The sequence below is a fragment of the Pithys albifrons genome, chromosome 1 (genome assembly GCF_047495875.1).
Source record: "Pithys albifrons albifrons isolate INPA30051 chromosome 1, PitAlb_v1, whole genome shotgun sequence".
Taxonomy (NCBI): Eukaryota; Metazoa; Chordata; class Aves; order Passeriformes; family Thamnophilidae; genus Pithys; species Pithys albifrons.
Genome location: NC_092458.1, coordinates 26,663,627 through 26,679,768, shown reverse-complemented (window position 1 = coordinate 26,679,768; position 16,142 = coordinate 26,663,627). Strand labels below are relative to the sequence as shown.

General features: G+C 44.2%; 1 protein-coding gene across 4 annotated transcripts in view; it reads right to left on the bottom strand.

Moving 5' to 3' along the window:
• Positions 1–14,838, bottom strand: part of JADE3 (jade family PHD finger 3) — a 68,093-nt gene extending 53,255 nt beyond the window's left edge. For 2 of the 4 annotated variants that reach the window (XM_071548028.1, XM_071548037.1), the window contains exon 1: positions 14,535–14,838. The gene's annotated coding sequence lies outside the window, so the exon portion shown is untranslated. Of the gene's footprint in view, positions 1–14,359; positions 14,432–14,534 lie in introns of those variants that run through there. The other 2 variants (XM_071548019.1, XM_071548042.1) reach the window with 2 other exon arrangements.
• Positions 14,839–16,142: the final 1,304 nt, after the last annotated feature.

Genomic DNA, 16,142 nt, shown 5'->3' with positions numbered 1-16,142 from the left:
TTCCACACTGACAGCTCCTCATGGACTAAGAGTAACACGAGACAGACCTCTTACAGAAGGCAGATCAAAATTTTAATACTACCAAAACAGCAAAGGAAATAAAGCCAGCAGTTTTTGAGATTATAAATATAGTATGAAGCAGGAAGGTAATGATACTCTTCCCCTTTAAGTTCTGGAAAAATCATAATAGGAGTAAGTATCCAAATGCCAAAACAGTATCCATCATATTTAACTGAAGTGCTATTTCCAGGCAATACTTATCCTACAGGGACTAGAAGAGAAAAGTCACTAAGCTTCAGAAGTCTTCTGAAATCCTTACTAAGTCTCTATAGCAAAATGTTGGATTTTTCCTCGTAATAAACTATGATCTGTTGCATATTCTTCTTCACAAGTTTCTAGCATGTCTAACTACAGTGAGTACCCTGCGGCTTCTCAATTTTTTCCTGTCTTCCACACTGGCTTAGCCAACGAAGTAATTCAGTGTAAATTCACCATTTCATTGTAAAAAATCTAAATATAGGCCATCTCATGTTCAGGTAGGTCAGAGACACAGAAAGCATCTAGTAAAGCCTGCAACTCTCTAGCACGTTCACATCTTCCCACCATTACAAAAATATTTCATTATACCTTTACACAGCAACAAGCCTATTCTTAATAATAGCCAATGATTTAGTAATTCCTAGCAACCAATTAAAACTTGCTGGGAAAACAATTTCCCACAGTGGCTTACCCCACTTTCAGACAAACAACGCAGCGGGATGTCTAGAAGGATAGGTTTCATAAGGCAACTAACAACTAACCTCGAGACCTTTTATGAAACAGTCTGAAGTCGTGGGCCCCAGGCACTCAGATGGTGACCCAACACAGCAGGAGTTATTTAGTGTATGTGCAGTGCCAGCCATCCTGCAAAATACTCAAACCATCTTATTCATAGTTTGAGATTGCTTGTTACACAACATAATTAACATATACATGCAAAAACGTGAGTCAGGGGCTGAAACAACTACCCTTACAGGGAAAGGCTACCAAGACCGACATACACAGAGGATTTAACTGAAACACCTAACCTCAGGTGCAAAGGTGTTTACATTCTTTGTACAGTGGTTATTAGGACAATAGCATTTGTCAAACAAAAGTACGGGTCTGTAAGAGATGAGATGCAGTGAGGTAAATTTATGAAAAACCAAAAAGTTTAGGCTTAACATTAAGGCAACATCTGAGAGTCAGAACTGCTGACCCACGTCCCAGGGGAAGGATTGGAGGCTGCAGCTCTTGACGTTTAAACAAAGCTTGGACAAGAGTCCTGGTTGCTGCACTGCCAAGACAACATGCTCCGCAGAGCTCAGCTTTTCTCAAACCACCCGGAGGGCAAGGCAACAATAAACAGGACTTGAGTATAAAGAGGACTGCACAAAGTGGTTTGTTCAGGCTGTCTGCACTGAGGACTGCACCTCGCCACGCAGATGTGTTGCTGCTGTGGGGCAGCAAAGCAATCCCAGGTAGCTATTCCACTGTTATGTCTCTCTTTTCTGCAGCAGAGACTGAGGGATATACATTCTGCCAGATGCTATGGTGTACAGCTGCACATGAGGATAGCTGAGGATAGCTGGCTCACACCAGCTCAGGTACCTGCTCCTCTTTTACAAGACAACTTGTCAAGGACATGTGTTACTTCAGTCTGGTGCAGGATGCACCTTTCCCTGAAGAGTGGGTATTCCTGGCAGCACGTCACATTTCAGCGTGGAAGAACATAGCAGAAAAAGACCACAAATGCATGTGACAGAAGGCTGCAGTAGAAGACCTAAATTGAGATAAAAATATCAGGGACTGGGGGGAAGGTTCCTGATCCACAGACCTGGAACGGGGTACAGGCAGAAACAACAAATGTATTTTGGTGCTAAGTGGGCAGTCCCGTGGTGTAAAGGAGAGCACTCTGGACTCTGAATCCCAAGGACTTTGAGTTTGAGTCTCAGTGGTGACCGTCCCCTGGCAGTTCAATGCCTCCCTGCCATCCCATCAGATCTCGGATGCTCAGCAGGGTCCCGAGGACTTCCCTGGCACTGTCCAAGCTCGCTCAGCCGTGGCAGATGAACCTCAGGACTTAAACGGTGGGGCCAGTTCTGTGCATGCTGAGCCTCACCTAAAAAATCCACTGCACGGGCTGGAAGGGCACACCCAGGTGGGGAGAGCCCTTCTCAAATCTTCGTTTGCAAAGTCTGGCCATACATACATTTTGGTGGTACGTAATACTAGGAGCCTGAAAATGGGTGTCTCAGTCCCAGAGCAGCAAAAACAAACTATGAGGATCTGGAGCCAAAAAAACCCCAGATCCAGTTTCTGAGGAAGGGGAACATGACATGTCTTGCTGTTAGCCACAGCCACATGTTGGCCAGTTGGATTTTAACTATGAACCCACCGCATTCCACTTGTACTGCCTCTACTAAACAGATGTGCTCATGTGTATTTCCTACAGCTGAGCGATGGCACTACCATTCCATGCTACTTTCTGGAGAGGTTCAAGCAAACATTTCAGAAGACATAATCTAGATGATCTAGAAGCATTTTTTCCACAGCTAAATTCCATTATTTAATGCAACTATATTTGTACACAATTACAGACATTCAGTGGAGATCTTTAAATAAAAAATAAAACTATTCACTAAGTATGAGAACTTCTACAGTATGGTACGATAACAGATGTTACGTTTCTGATGCCACTTTCATACTCTCACAGCAAGTTCCATGACCCTACCACACACTCAAGAGAGTCACAAACGCTAAAAGCAGCATGGATCGTGCACATGCTGACAATATAAAATATGAAGGGACAGATTTAAACTTCAGACTGAAGTAATACTAAACTGTGCAATTCAATGCTTCAAGTCAGATCTCTGCTCAGGAACGAGAAGCAGCAAAGCCCATAAGGCTTTAACTCCCCATGCAGCAAATGGAAACACACCAAAGAGGGAACAATGTCAGAAATCTCTCCTGTCACAGATTCAACAACTGATTTGCAGCTCTGTAAGTTGATACCTTCAGGCATCAGATACATGCTTGGACCTTTCTTCCTTCTCTCCTCACATCCACTCTTCAGGCATCAAATTCAGCATCGCATAAGGTGTCAGCAGTTACCACACCTGCAAAGGCTGCCCTTCATTTTGCACCTCACCTTCCCAGCCCTCCTCTCTTGTCGACAGAGATTTAGCCTCAATATTTTCCCCCTTCCCCTCAACCCCTTTCCATCACAGGACTCTGCTGCTGCCTACCTTGAGCAGGGATGGACATTCCTGTCACTATCACTGGAAGACCAATCCATGCAAGCTTTTCCTATCTATGTTGTGCTATTTTGCTTCAACCACTTACTTGCAGGATGACCACCAGCTGCTGAGTAGGAGGAGCTCATGCCTCAAACCACCACCAGTTTCACAAAACAAATGAGCCTGCTGAGCCTCTGTTCCCATCAGGGTCAATGCAACTATGAAAAAAACAATCAACCAAACAAAACAAAACAAAACAACAAACAACAAACAAAAAACCCACCTGTAACTACTGACATCATTACCTTTAAAAAAAAAGATTAAGAATCATATATGTCTGGATTACAGGACGAAAGTTATCTCAGTTTTATCTCACAGGTGGATGACAGTAGTTAAGAAAAGAACTTGTCTCCTCTTCTGTATATATTAAGTTGTGACACTCACCAGTGTACAATAGAGGGACTCAAACAGGCTACAGAGCACGCACTTTCAAGTTTCTTCAACTACTCTGGCTGTGCAGAATTTGAGAAAAATAGTGTGGATATACTGAATATTCCTGGCCTTGAAGGGAGTCTCAGCTCGCCTCACATCAAAACATTTTGTCAGTTTTTAACTGAGACAGCTCCCAGAGAAAAAAAGCAAAAGGGTAAGAAAAGGTAACAATGTTAACTTCATTTGTTCTCAAGTGATTTAAAGTACTTTTGGCATCCTTTATCAAACTTGGGACACCAGTGTTTGTGAGATTCCACAAGGAAAGCCCCTTTGTTCTTTCTTGGTCAGACACCACACCAGCACTCAAACTGTCACCTTCCCCTGCAAAGAAACTCTACAAACAAACAAAGCATCCAAGCTTTGCACTTAGACCGCAAAACACAAGCCTTGGAGCACAATTAAATGACAATTAATGAAGCAGTAGACACGAAAATGCAGTAAACAACATTTCATCAACTTCATCCTTTGTGGCTACAAACTCCATAGCAGCAACCAAAAATTACTTCTTCCCTGAAGATGATCTTTAACAGTTGGAAAGGGTTGTGGGTTTTTTTATTGCTATGAAGGAAAAACCTGTGTCAACTACCTAATCTTTTTTCAAAGCCATTCCCACTCAGTCAGACAAAACACATGACAAGCTCTGAGAAACAAGCAGGGAAACTTTGGCCTTCATGGAGTCAGTACCAAAACAAGGCCAGAAATTATCTGATGAATTTGTGAGCAGAACTCAAAATTTACAACAAAACTGAGTTTATTTCTTCTCAAAATTTCCTGAAGCAAACACATTGGGGAATGGTGGAAGGTTGCAAGATTAAGTTGTATGGCAAAAGAATTATTCCTTTTTAAAGTACCTGCCGCCAGAAAGACTTACTGTCAAAAGGAAAAACACAACCTTTAATAGAATTGTCTAAAATATTCAGACTTTCATGATTTCTTGTAATTTATTAACTTAAGACTTGCACTACATAAAGCATTACCTTTACAGAGGCAAAGCTTTTGACATTGTTTAGCAAGGGATAAAACTAGACATGGAGAGTCTGCTGCTCACATCAGTATGGATGGGCTTCCAGCAGTTCTGAGGACAGCAGGTAATGCTGCCTCTCACAACATGCTGGTATTTAATAAAAAATAAAAGGGAAAACGTGCTTTAATAGGTTTGTTGCCTGAAAGTTTTACATTACTTCTGCTTACTTGAAGCACAAAAACCTCTGTAGTCCTGTCAGACCTGGAAAGCCCAAAAGCAAAAGTAAACAAAGGAGCTGAGCATTTTCTCCTTTGACATTCGCCATCATGCAGTTAAACCCACAATTCTGACTGATTAAATTTCTAAGAGCCTATAAAAAAACCTCAAACGGGCACAGGTGCAATAGAGCACCCTAAATGGGGCATTAAAACCTCTAAAAGATAGATCTAAAAAAGAGTCTTGAACAGGAGAGAAGCAGGCTCAACTTCTACATTCCTTGTGCAAAGGCTGGCACTAATTCCATTTCTTCAGAATGACACATGTATGACCAGTTACACCAGCACAACACCTTCAAATCATTATAAAAGCTGGTTTCTTCAACAGAATGAGCTTAACACATATTCCCTAAAATTATTTCAAGAGGGAAAGAAACAAAAGTGTTTTGTCAAAAAATCTTTCACAGGGGAGTGAACAGTTTAAAAAGGATTTGATAAAGGTAACCAGGATGCAATTAAATGTTTCAAAAGCCACTAAACCAATGCTTTGCCACTGCCTTCCTTTTTCAGCAGTTCACCAATACATAAAAGCAAGATTGCTTTTGAAATATTATTTGCTCAAAAGTAAATAAATTGCCGATGTGTGTTTAAGTAAAAAATGCAGACTCAAATTACTTAGCCAAGCACAACTTATATATGTACAGGTATGATAATGAAGAGGGGTTTTTGTTAAACATTAGCTACTCATCACATCAGTACAAGCATTCACCAGAAAAAAACATAAAGGACTGTTTTATTTTTATGAATATTAAAAAATACAACTTGATTTTTCAGTGGATGGTGCTCTTATATATACACATATGTAAACCCTCACAAATGTACCAGCCCAAAAAATAAAACCTCCCATAAAAACACTGATGAAGGAAAAGGCCCCCCCCTTTATCACACTGAGCAAGCCTATAAATCTTGCTGATGACACCAAGTTAGGAGGGAGTTTTGACCTGCTGGAAGGCAGGAGGGCTCTGCAGAAGCATCTGGATAGACTTGAGAGATGGGCTGATTCCAATGGGATGAAGTTCAACAAGGCCAAGGGCCGGGTCCTGCACTTTGGCCACAACAACCCCCTGCAGCACTACAGGCTGGGCACAGAGTGGTTGGAGAGCAGCCAGGCAGAAAGGGACCTGGGGGTACTAATTGACAGGAAGCTCAACATGAGCCAACAGTGTGCCCAGGTGGCCAAGAAGGCCAATGGGATCCTGGCCTGGATCAAAAATAGCGTGACCAGCAGGACCAGGGCAGTGATCCTTCCCCTGTACTCAGCAGTAGTGAGGCTACACCTTGAGTACTGTGTTCAGTTCTGGGCCCCTCAGTTCAGAAAGGATATTGAGGTGCTGGAGCGAGTCCAGAGAAGAGCAACAAGGCTGGTGAAAGGACTGGAGCACAAGCCCTATGGGGAGAGGCTGAGGGAGCTGGGGTTGTTCAGCCTGGAGAAGAGGAGGCTCAGAGGTGACCTCAGCACTGTCTACAACTACCTGAAGGGAAGTTCTAGCCAGGTGGGGGTTGGTCTCTTCTCCCAGGCACTCAGCAATAGGACAAGGGGGCACGGGCTCAAGCTCTGCCAGGGGAAATTTAAGTTGGAGATCAGAAAAAAATTCTTTCCAGAGAGAGTAATCAGGCATTTGAATGGGCTGCCCAGAGAGGTGGTGGATTCCCCATCCCTGGAGGTTTTTAAACTGACATTGGCCGTGGCACTGAGTGCCATGATCTGGTAAAGGGACTGGAGTTGGACCAAGGGTTGGATTTGATGATCTCGAAGGTCTTTTCCAGCCCAATCAATTCTATGATTCTAAATATTAAAAAAAAAAAACAAAACAAAACCCAAAAGTCTGCCAAAATACATTCGGGCTGACTGCAAATAATTTGGAAGTCTACACTGTCTGTAGTCTGGAGACAAATTTAATTTGACCTAGCTGATTTACACGGTCCCAAGAAGACTGTGAGGCACTCACTAGAAATGCTGTTTTCTCCAACAAGGAAGAAGTTGGAAAGTTAAGGCAAAAAGAAGCAGAGACAGCCAATGGGAGACTACAAAGGCATCAAAGTCATGGCTGGGACAGATAAGTAGGAACAACAAATCATGTTCAAGTTGGTTGTCATCTGCAATTTAGGCTTTATTTTTTCCCTTTTTAATTCACTTCAGAGGTTTTCTCCAACTCTTAACCCACAAATACCTCAAAAATGGACTGTTTGACATGTGGAAGTCAAGCACACAGAAGTGAACGCAGAGAAAAATATTTATTCCAATAATCTTAAAAAGAGAACTAAATGGCACCTGCAACAGCTATTAGATTTCAGTAATCTAAATTAATGCACATCCCCGTTACATATAGAGGGTTCTGCAAATCTAAAACAAGTACACAGAAGACGCCAAACAAAGACAGCACTTAAGCCAGACTAATCCATGAAACGGGAGTCACGGGGCTCTGACTGATACTGAGCTGATTGTCAGGAGTATAAGCTTTCTGATAACTTATGTACCACCTTCTGAAGTTTTATGGCATTTATAAAGGAAGAAAAATGAAAACATGACACATGAGATCTTGCAAAGAACCCCACATACGCAGTTTTAAGCAACAGAGGAAAGACAGAATACTGACGGCTGAAACCAAGTAATTTTTAACACCCTTCTCCTTCATAGAGCTCAGGGTGGATACTTTGAATCCTACAATAGTTTTACCACAGCTATTCTGCCTCTGTATAGGTGTACATAACCAAATAAAACAAGTCAGATCTCCATCAAAAGTGCCGAAACATCCATGGATGACCTGTCAGTCACTGGCAAAATCTCATTCAGTTGCCATTGTAAGGAAACTCTTTGTACACTTGCTGTATAAATATCTGATCAAAAATATGCTTACTACTAACTTCAACAAACTTAGGCATCTAAAAAATACCTGAATAAAGAAAAACTTACACAGTTTTCATAAAACATCACTGAAAATTACAGTGTATTATAAAAAGTACAAGCCAATAAAATTCAGAATGAAACCACATAAACTGATGGATACCAGAAGCTAAGAGCACACAGAATCATCTTGCATAATTTTTATTTCTATGAAAATATGGAATTATTTCATCCCAAAGGTCTTTTCATCTTTTACCTTCCTTTCTTTCGCCCAAAAAGGTGAACAAGGACTAACCAAAGAGAATGGAGAAAATTAACATCTGCAAACGAGGCAGAGTAATTTGAAAAAATCATTTCCATAAAAGAATCCATCCTGTTAGGCAGGAGTGAATTTCAAATCTTATGTAATGGTCAACAGCCATTACAATACTGTTTTTCCACAAACATGCATCTTGTATTAAGATCAACTTTTTCTGTTCCTCCCTCATTCTTAGCACATTCTGTTGCAAAGCTGCAAGTTCAAATTCGTCAGACAAAATGCTTCACTTACTTCTTAAGATTGCTCATTTCATGCTACGCTGGAAATGATTATGTTGTTAACATAAGGAAGACTGCAACTTCATTATCAGGTTTAAGTATTTCCCTTTCAGTTCCCTAAATGACAGGCAATTGGATTTTTGTAAAAGAACACAACTGCTCTCGAAATTAGGCCCCAGCTAAAGAGATGCTGGAACTCCCTCAAATAAGGGTAACACTATCAAAGCGTAGCAGCAACACTGACAACCAGGAACCTTCTCCTCTTCAGAGAACTGGCCAGCGATACTTAGTTAAAAACAGGAAGAAAAAAAAGCTATTTTCTCTCCTTGAAATGAGCATTTCTTCTCCCTCTTATCAAACAACACCTAACAAGATACACATTGCACTGCAGAGTAATCACTCGTTATCACTACTTCAGTCACTATTTTCCTCTGCTGGGAAAAAGAGTCTATTTGTACAAAAGCAGGAAGAGGAGTACCAGTTTATTCCTCTTCTTCCCATGCAAGTACCAGTAAAAGTGGGAGAGATGTTATTCCCACCTCTCCTGCTGAGGCTCCTCCTCACCAGGTAATTGCCGAGATCATCATTATCCTGTGCATCTCTAACTCACTTACATACTGAGTATTTTATCTCCAGAGGCTCTTTGGTTTGGGATTAGATTTTTTGGCTTTTTTTCATTACAGTCAAAACCTGGGTGAGTCATGGCACTATTTCCAATGATGAGTCCTCTATAGCCACTTTGATATCAAAGCCTACAAATTAACACAGAAAGAATATTAAATAAATACAAGCAGTTAAAAGCAGAACAATAAAGAGAATTAAACAAGGCAAGTAATCCCAAAAGGGACATTTTTTCATCTCTTGAAAGGATACACATTTCTCCTATACATTTTTGTATCACACAGTTCAAGACATCAGGTTTTGTACACCAGCAGATAGAAGATACTGCCATTTTATATTGCTATACTTGATACTTAGAGGAAGATTTAAATATTTGCACTCTAAAAGTAATAATTTTCTCAATACCAATGTGGTCTTTAGCGAAAGTATTATTTAAAAATTGTCTTGTCTGTTAAACCAATACTTATATTTTTTAAGTGGAATGAATGAAAGCTCATATACAGTTACAGTTTTCAAGTGCTTATGAACACCCATGTTACTTTATCAGCCTACCAACCAAACTGCAGCAATCTAACAACCAAAATATCTGTGCAAAAAAACCCACTTCAGTCTAACACTTGTAGCAAATACATAATTTATTTGCGTATTTAAAGAATTTGGTCATCCAGCATTAGGTGAGAAACTGCATAGCACAATTAAAAGCTCGTTAGCACACAGGCAGAACATCTCCTATGCAGAAGTTTTGCTTTCACTGCTCTGTCATCAACCCAACAGCATATTCCAAAACAAGAACTGCCTGAAAATTTAAAACACAGCTTGGAAAACACTCCATAACACAGTCACACAGAGCTATTCCCAATAAATGTTCTTGGTCAGTTGTTTCACTTTGCAGAGCCTCGTATGTGGAACAACACCTCTCCCTTTGGAGGATCCCAAGCATTCCCATCACACAGCACTAACCCTTGGAAGCTGTTGGACTTGCTGTGCATCAAACCACTTGTGCAGGTGTGAAACTGCTCTCTAGGACATGAGCAAGAGCCTGAGCCTTTCACCAGCAAAGGCTACCACACATTAAGGAGCTTTAAGAAGGTAAGACTGACCCTCAGAAAACACTCAAGCAAGAATTTTTTTTGAGTGAGATGAGAAAAAGTAAAATTACAAGAAAAGGGGCCAGGGCAAGCCCTGGACAGAAGATTAGCAAAATAATACACAGTTCTCTCAAGCCTGTGTGACGAGCATATTCAGTTTAGCAATCAGTCAGGTATGTGTGTAAACCTGGTTTTTCAACATCTCCCTACAGCTCTAATTAAAACACAAGGAGATATTAACAACATGATGTTATCTTCAGCATTCAATAAGCAAAAAACACAGCTCCATAATCTAATGCTGTAACAGGTGTACTTTAAAGAAGGAAAGCCCTCCAAAGTTTTCAAACTAAGGCAAACATCCCAGCATTTCATCCAGGAGAAAGTTATAACAAACAGCATCAGCAGTCACGAGTTCATCCTCCCACCTTCTCCTGCTCCTCTGAAGAGGGCGACTTAGCAGGTGTCAGTAGAGCCTCTGCAGTCATGTTCACAGCTCAGGGTCTCTTCCGTTTCTTTAAATTCAAGTAAAGTTTGCATTTATAGCTCTACAAATGCAGGAGCTCTCATCAGGTCCAAGATCACACATCCCAGACTGCTCTAATCCTCAAATTCTTGGTCTCCTACACACTGAAACAAAATACTAACTGCTGAAAAAAGTTCAGATGCCATCTAGAAAAGTGAGTTGGAAGCACATAAACATGAAAGTGTGAACAGGCCAGGGAAACAGGGAGGTGCTTGGTAATTACATCGGCATCTTTCCACAGAAGGCAACACCCAGACTGTCACAGCACACTTTTAAAACTTCTTCCCGAGATACCTACTTGTAGCCAAAATAAGTTGAAGTATCAATAAAAATAATATCTATAGATACATTTTTAGGGGTTCTGAACATCAGATGTGCAGCTGTAGCTAGAAGATACTATAAAGAAAAGTAATTTTAAAGTGACAGGTGTAATTGAACAATCAACATGAATAAATATAAATCAATTCTGACTTTTTATTAGTAGCATTAAATGAAAATCAGCTGTGTGCTAAAATGCAAAATTTCATATAGTTGTCTCACATTTCAGAGGTGCCATCAAGCCCTAAAGATCACCAGCATCTCCCACTCCCCCTGACCCAGCCTCTGCCAGCACAAAACCTGCCAGGGCCCCGACATAACATTTTGTACATTAGCTCTTCAAGACGCAAATAGCATCTGTTGGCTTCCATTACATAAATATCCCTGATAAGAGCTATTATTAACTTCTTAGTTTCCATTTTAAGTAAAGTATGTAAAAATTGTGTTTATGTCTCCAATTACACAAAGCCTCAAGCGTTATAGGCACTTCAAATCTTCAGAAACACCACATGATTTCAGAGCAAGGGTTCCCCTCTCCATAGAATTCGAAAGCCCCCACACCCACTTAGCTGTAGCTCCCACAAAAATTGTGGGAGTGGAGAGAGATTAGGCAACATATGCAAACAGCAAGTCTTGGCTCAGTCCATTTCTGTCCATAATGCAAGAAGTCACCACTCATAATGCAACACCACCACTGATCTAGACAAAACACCAAGTTTCTGGTTATAAAATGCACTGAGAGAATGATACCCGTATTTAACAGAATACTAACTTTTAAATTTCAGTTGAATACAACATTCTTTGCTATTAAATTGTATGGTATGATCTGAAAAGTGGGCATAACACTGCACTATCAAACCTATTCAGGTAATAGCCTCCCAAACCACATACCAACTTCTAAATGGAACTTCCAGGGACTAAAGGAGAAAGACAAATCACAGAAACAGAGATCTACAAGACATTTTCATCCATGGATCACAAAAGATGCACTACAGAAACAGGTACACATTCATTCTCCAGATACATTTCAAGTCTTGCCAAGCTAACCAAAGATGTCCAGACACCACACCACACTCCTCACCCACTGGGGTATAATGGTCAGAAATTAATTTCAAAGATTGAAATAAACTACCTAATAGACCACAGGGCATCAATTTTAAACTCAAAGCAACTTGCGCAGGGTTTAACTTCACTTCTCACCATCAAGTCTAACAAATCCAGCCATTTGCTCTCTGGCCTTGGACATTTGTCACCCTAGCTGTGTTCAGGTCACCAGCCAAGACACCCTCCAGGCCAGCTGCTCTTTGGGAAAACGCCCTACAGTGCTCAGCACGTGGTAGCTACTACAGTGACCACACACAGGCATGCCTGCCCATGTAAACATACACAAAGCTCTACAGGTAAAAATACCCAACTGTAGCTAAGAAGCCTTTGTAAATTCTTCTCCACAAGCAAACCACTCAGCTCTATGAAAAAATGTGCATTTTAAAAATTAAAACAAAAAGTCCACAACAATCTCAGGTATCCCAATAAAACCCAAACTTCCCGATTTTCTGCTGCTGAGAGGAAGTCCACAGAACAGCAGAGAAGGAAAAAGCTGGGTTTATTCTAACTCTACACTGAGATCCTCTATCCCAGACTTTTACATTCACAGTGGATTTTCCTGGGTTTAATGAGATTCCAAATGAACGTGCATTCTTGCCAATAAACACCACTGCCTATGTTCCTGCATCAGCTCTCCAGCAAACCTTTGCGGGTATCTGCTACACGTCCATAAGCAAATAAAACAAACAAAAAAAGACCTACAGTGTGACCCAATTCAGAGGAATTTTTCCTGCTGGCAGAGGGAGGAAGGCCTATGCTGTAAAAGGAACCTAGAAAGAGGAAACATTAAATGAAGGACAGGTAACAGAAACAGTTCTCCTCATTATTTTGATTACATTTACTGCATCTAAAGTCCAAGTTTTGCAAAGAAAGCTTTCTTCTCCTCCTCTTTGCAATAAAAGCAGGGCATGTCACGTCTAGTCTGGAAAGAGGTCAGAAGTTCAGTTAAAAAAACCCCAACAGAACCCAACACAAACTTTGGAGGCTAAAAGTATTAACTTGCTTTTAATTTGAAAAGGTACTGTCCTAACTAAAGCAACTTCAAATTGCATTTTCTGCCTTTGGTAAGTGCAGGTGAAGGATCTTCTAATGTCCCCTTAAGGAACTCTGTGGCAAGCTTAAAAGTTATGAAAATGTGCTTCATTCAGGTTGGCTTTTCCTCTCTAAGCCCCTCCGACCCTCACACTTTCAGGTTAGCTCTCTAACCATCACCAAGATATGGTCTCGCTGTGTAGAGATGAGCAGGTGTGCTCGAGATGCTCTACAGAACAGACCACAAGCACCAACCTAATGTAAAAAGTTGGCTGCTGATGGTGATTTTGCAAGCACCAGGACAAAATACAGTTCTCTTAATCTCTCAGTTTCAGTGCAAAGGCTCTTTTACACTAACAGAGAAGCAGAACAGCTTTCAGGTATCTAGTGTTTCTTAACTGCAGCTTTTCTAGTCACAGCTGGATGTTGTTTCCAGCATCTTTTCTCCTGAACATGATACAGCGCTTTACAGTACAGTGCTAATTTAGTCATCTCTTAATTAAAATACATAGCCACTCACTATAACAATTCACAAACAATAGTTGAACTCCTCAAATAACTACAAATGCTTTTCACAAAATAACTGTAGTTAAAAAAGAGAAATACCTGTGTTTATTTACCTGCTAAAAAGTATTTTCGGCTGCCCTGTACCCAGTTCTCCCACTAATCATTCACACTACTACTTGCAAGTGTTACTTATGCTACATCCCCGGCCGCTGTCCATTCGTGGAACGAAGCCATGCCTTCGCAGAAAGATGAGCGGCAATAAAGCAAACACCATGCTAGGGAGGAAGGTTTGATTTGGAGAACTGAAGTCGGGACCTTCCCGTTCTTGTCCCTGCAGGCACAGGGGGGCACTGGGGCGCCATCCGCCCGCGCTGCCCAGCACAGAACTTACCTCGGCGGCGCGGCGGGGCCGGCCGGGCGGGAGGGCTGCGCTACTGCTTCATTGTCAAACTCAGTTCTAGCAAGTTCCTCGACACACCGGCGGAGCGGTACTCGGCGGCGGACAAGCGCCCGGCTGTCTGTCTGTCTGTCTGCACGCCCGCCACGCCCAGCCGCGCTCCGCAGGGCCCCGCCGGCTCGGGCACCGCCGGGTCGCCGCCTCTCCGGGCTGCGCCGAACAAAAGGGCGCTTGGCCGGAGGCCGTCCAGCTCCCGCCGCCCGCCCGGCTCCGGAACCGCCGTAACTTTTCCCTCCGGACGCGGCCGGGGCCGCAGCGCCCACGCCGGACGGGCTGCCCGCGCCGCCCGGGGGATGCTGCTCGCCAGCCCGCCCCGCTCCTCGCCGGCGCTCCACGTACCCGCAGCGTCCGCCGCTGCCCGCGCTCGCCGCCGCTTCCTCCTCCCTCCTGCCCGGCCTTGGCGCCAAACGCCGCCGCCGCAGGCCCGGCGCCTCCCCCGCGCAAGGCCCGGCGCGGCGGCCCCGGCGCCCGCCCCCCGCCCCGCCTCCCTGCGGGCGGCCCGGGCCGTGCTCACCTCCCGCCGCCGGCCCGGCCCGGCGCGCCGCCGCCTCCTCCCACTGCTACCCGCTCGCCGGCGTGGGCGGCCGCGGCCGTCAGGGCTGGCGCTCCCGCCGCGGCGGCTGCGGCTGGTCCTGCTGGTGCTGGTGCTGGTGCCGTCCCGCGCCGGCGCGCATCGCCCCGCCCGCCCGGGCCCGCGGCCGCCGGCGGCTCCCGCCCTGCGTGCCCGGGGTCGGCGCGCCCGCAGCCCGGCCCGCTCCTCCTCCGGCGGCGGCGGCCGCACAAGAGTCCTATTGTATTATTGACACTGCTGCGCTCCAGGCCCCGCCTCTTCCCTTTCCCTCCCTGCCCGCGCCGGGCCTTCCTGCCAGCTGCGCCGGCAGAGCCGCCCACCGCCCGCAGAGCGAGCGGGAAGAGGCTGGAGGGGAAGGAAGAAGGGCAAGGAGGCGGTGAGGGGTGTGGAGCACAGGTCCCGTGAGGAGCGGCTGAGGGAGCTGGGGATGTTCAGCCTGGAGAGGAGAAGGCTCGGGGGTGACCTTATTGCTCCGTACAACTCCCTGAGAGAGGAGGTTTTAGCCAGGGGTGGTCGGTCTCTTCTCCAAGGCAGACAGTGACAAGACTAGAGGACATAGTCCTAAACAGCGCTATAGGAGGTTTAGGCTGGACATGAGGAGGAATTTCTTCACAGAAAGGGCGATTAGATATTGGAATGGGCTGCCCAGGGAGGTGGTGGAGTCACCACCCCTAGAGGTGCTTAAGGAAAGACTGGACATTGCACTTAGTCTCATCGCCTGGTTACATGGTGGTGTTTGGTCGTAGGTTGGACTTGATCCCAGCGGTCTTTTCCAACGTCATTGCTTCTATGGTTCTGTCAGGGCGATGGAGGGGAAGGTCACAATCCCACCCTTTCCAGTGGGCATGGGGACTGAGGAGAGCCAACCACATCCAGAACTGGCTGCCACTCCCAGGTGTTACTTCTCCCTTCGGACTGCCCAGCACGGATGATGAGCCAAGGGGCAGTGTCTGGCCTGCATCCCTGGAGCCACCAGCTACCAAGACCCAACTTAGGGGTGGGCAGCTGGCAGCAGGGGCAGAGATGGCTGGATGCCTGAGCACGTCCCTCCTCGCTTCCAGCAGCTTCTGAGGGCATAGCACACCCATCTCGCACACCCATCTCTGCCCAATCCAGAATTAAATGGAGAACATTTTGTATAGATGGCACAACTTGTAAAACTATGAGCATAGAATTTATCTTAAGGCAGTGTTTAGCTAGCCTTTGGTGTTAATCATTTGGCCGAAGACGGAGTTCCTCATTGAAACAATATTTGATAGAAAGCACAGAAGGCAGCATCAGAATAAAGGGCAGAATCAGCAAACCTCCATTATTACACCCACAGTGCCACTCATTTCCCATACTGCTATGATCAAGTATCACTTGTGTCAAACACACTGGAAACCCCTTTTCGCTTCCTTACCAGAAAGGCTGCAAAGAGACTTAGCTGCAGATCACCCTTCAGCTGCTGCAGCCCCATTTCTCCATGCACACAGTAACTGGGGCATGGAAGGGCTATAGAAACTCAGCAGAGAAAAAAAGAACCTGAGGACTCAAATCTGGGATACAGGC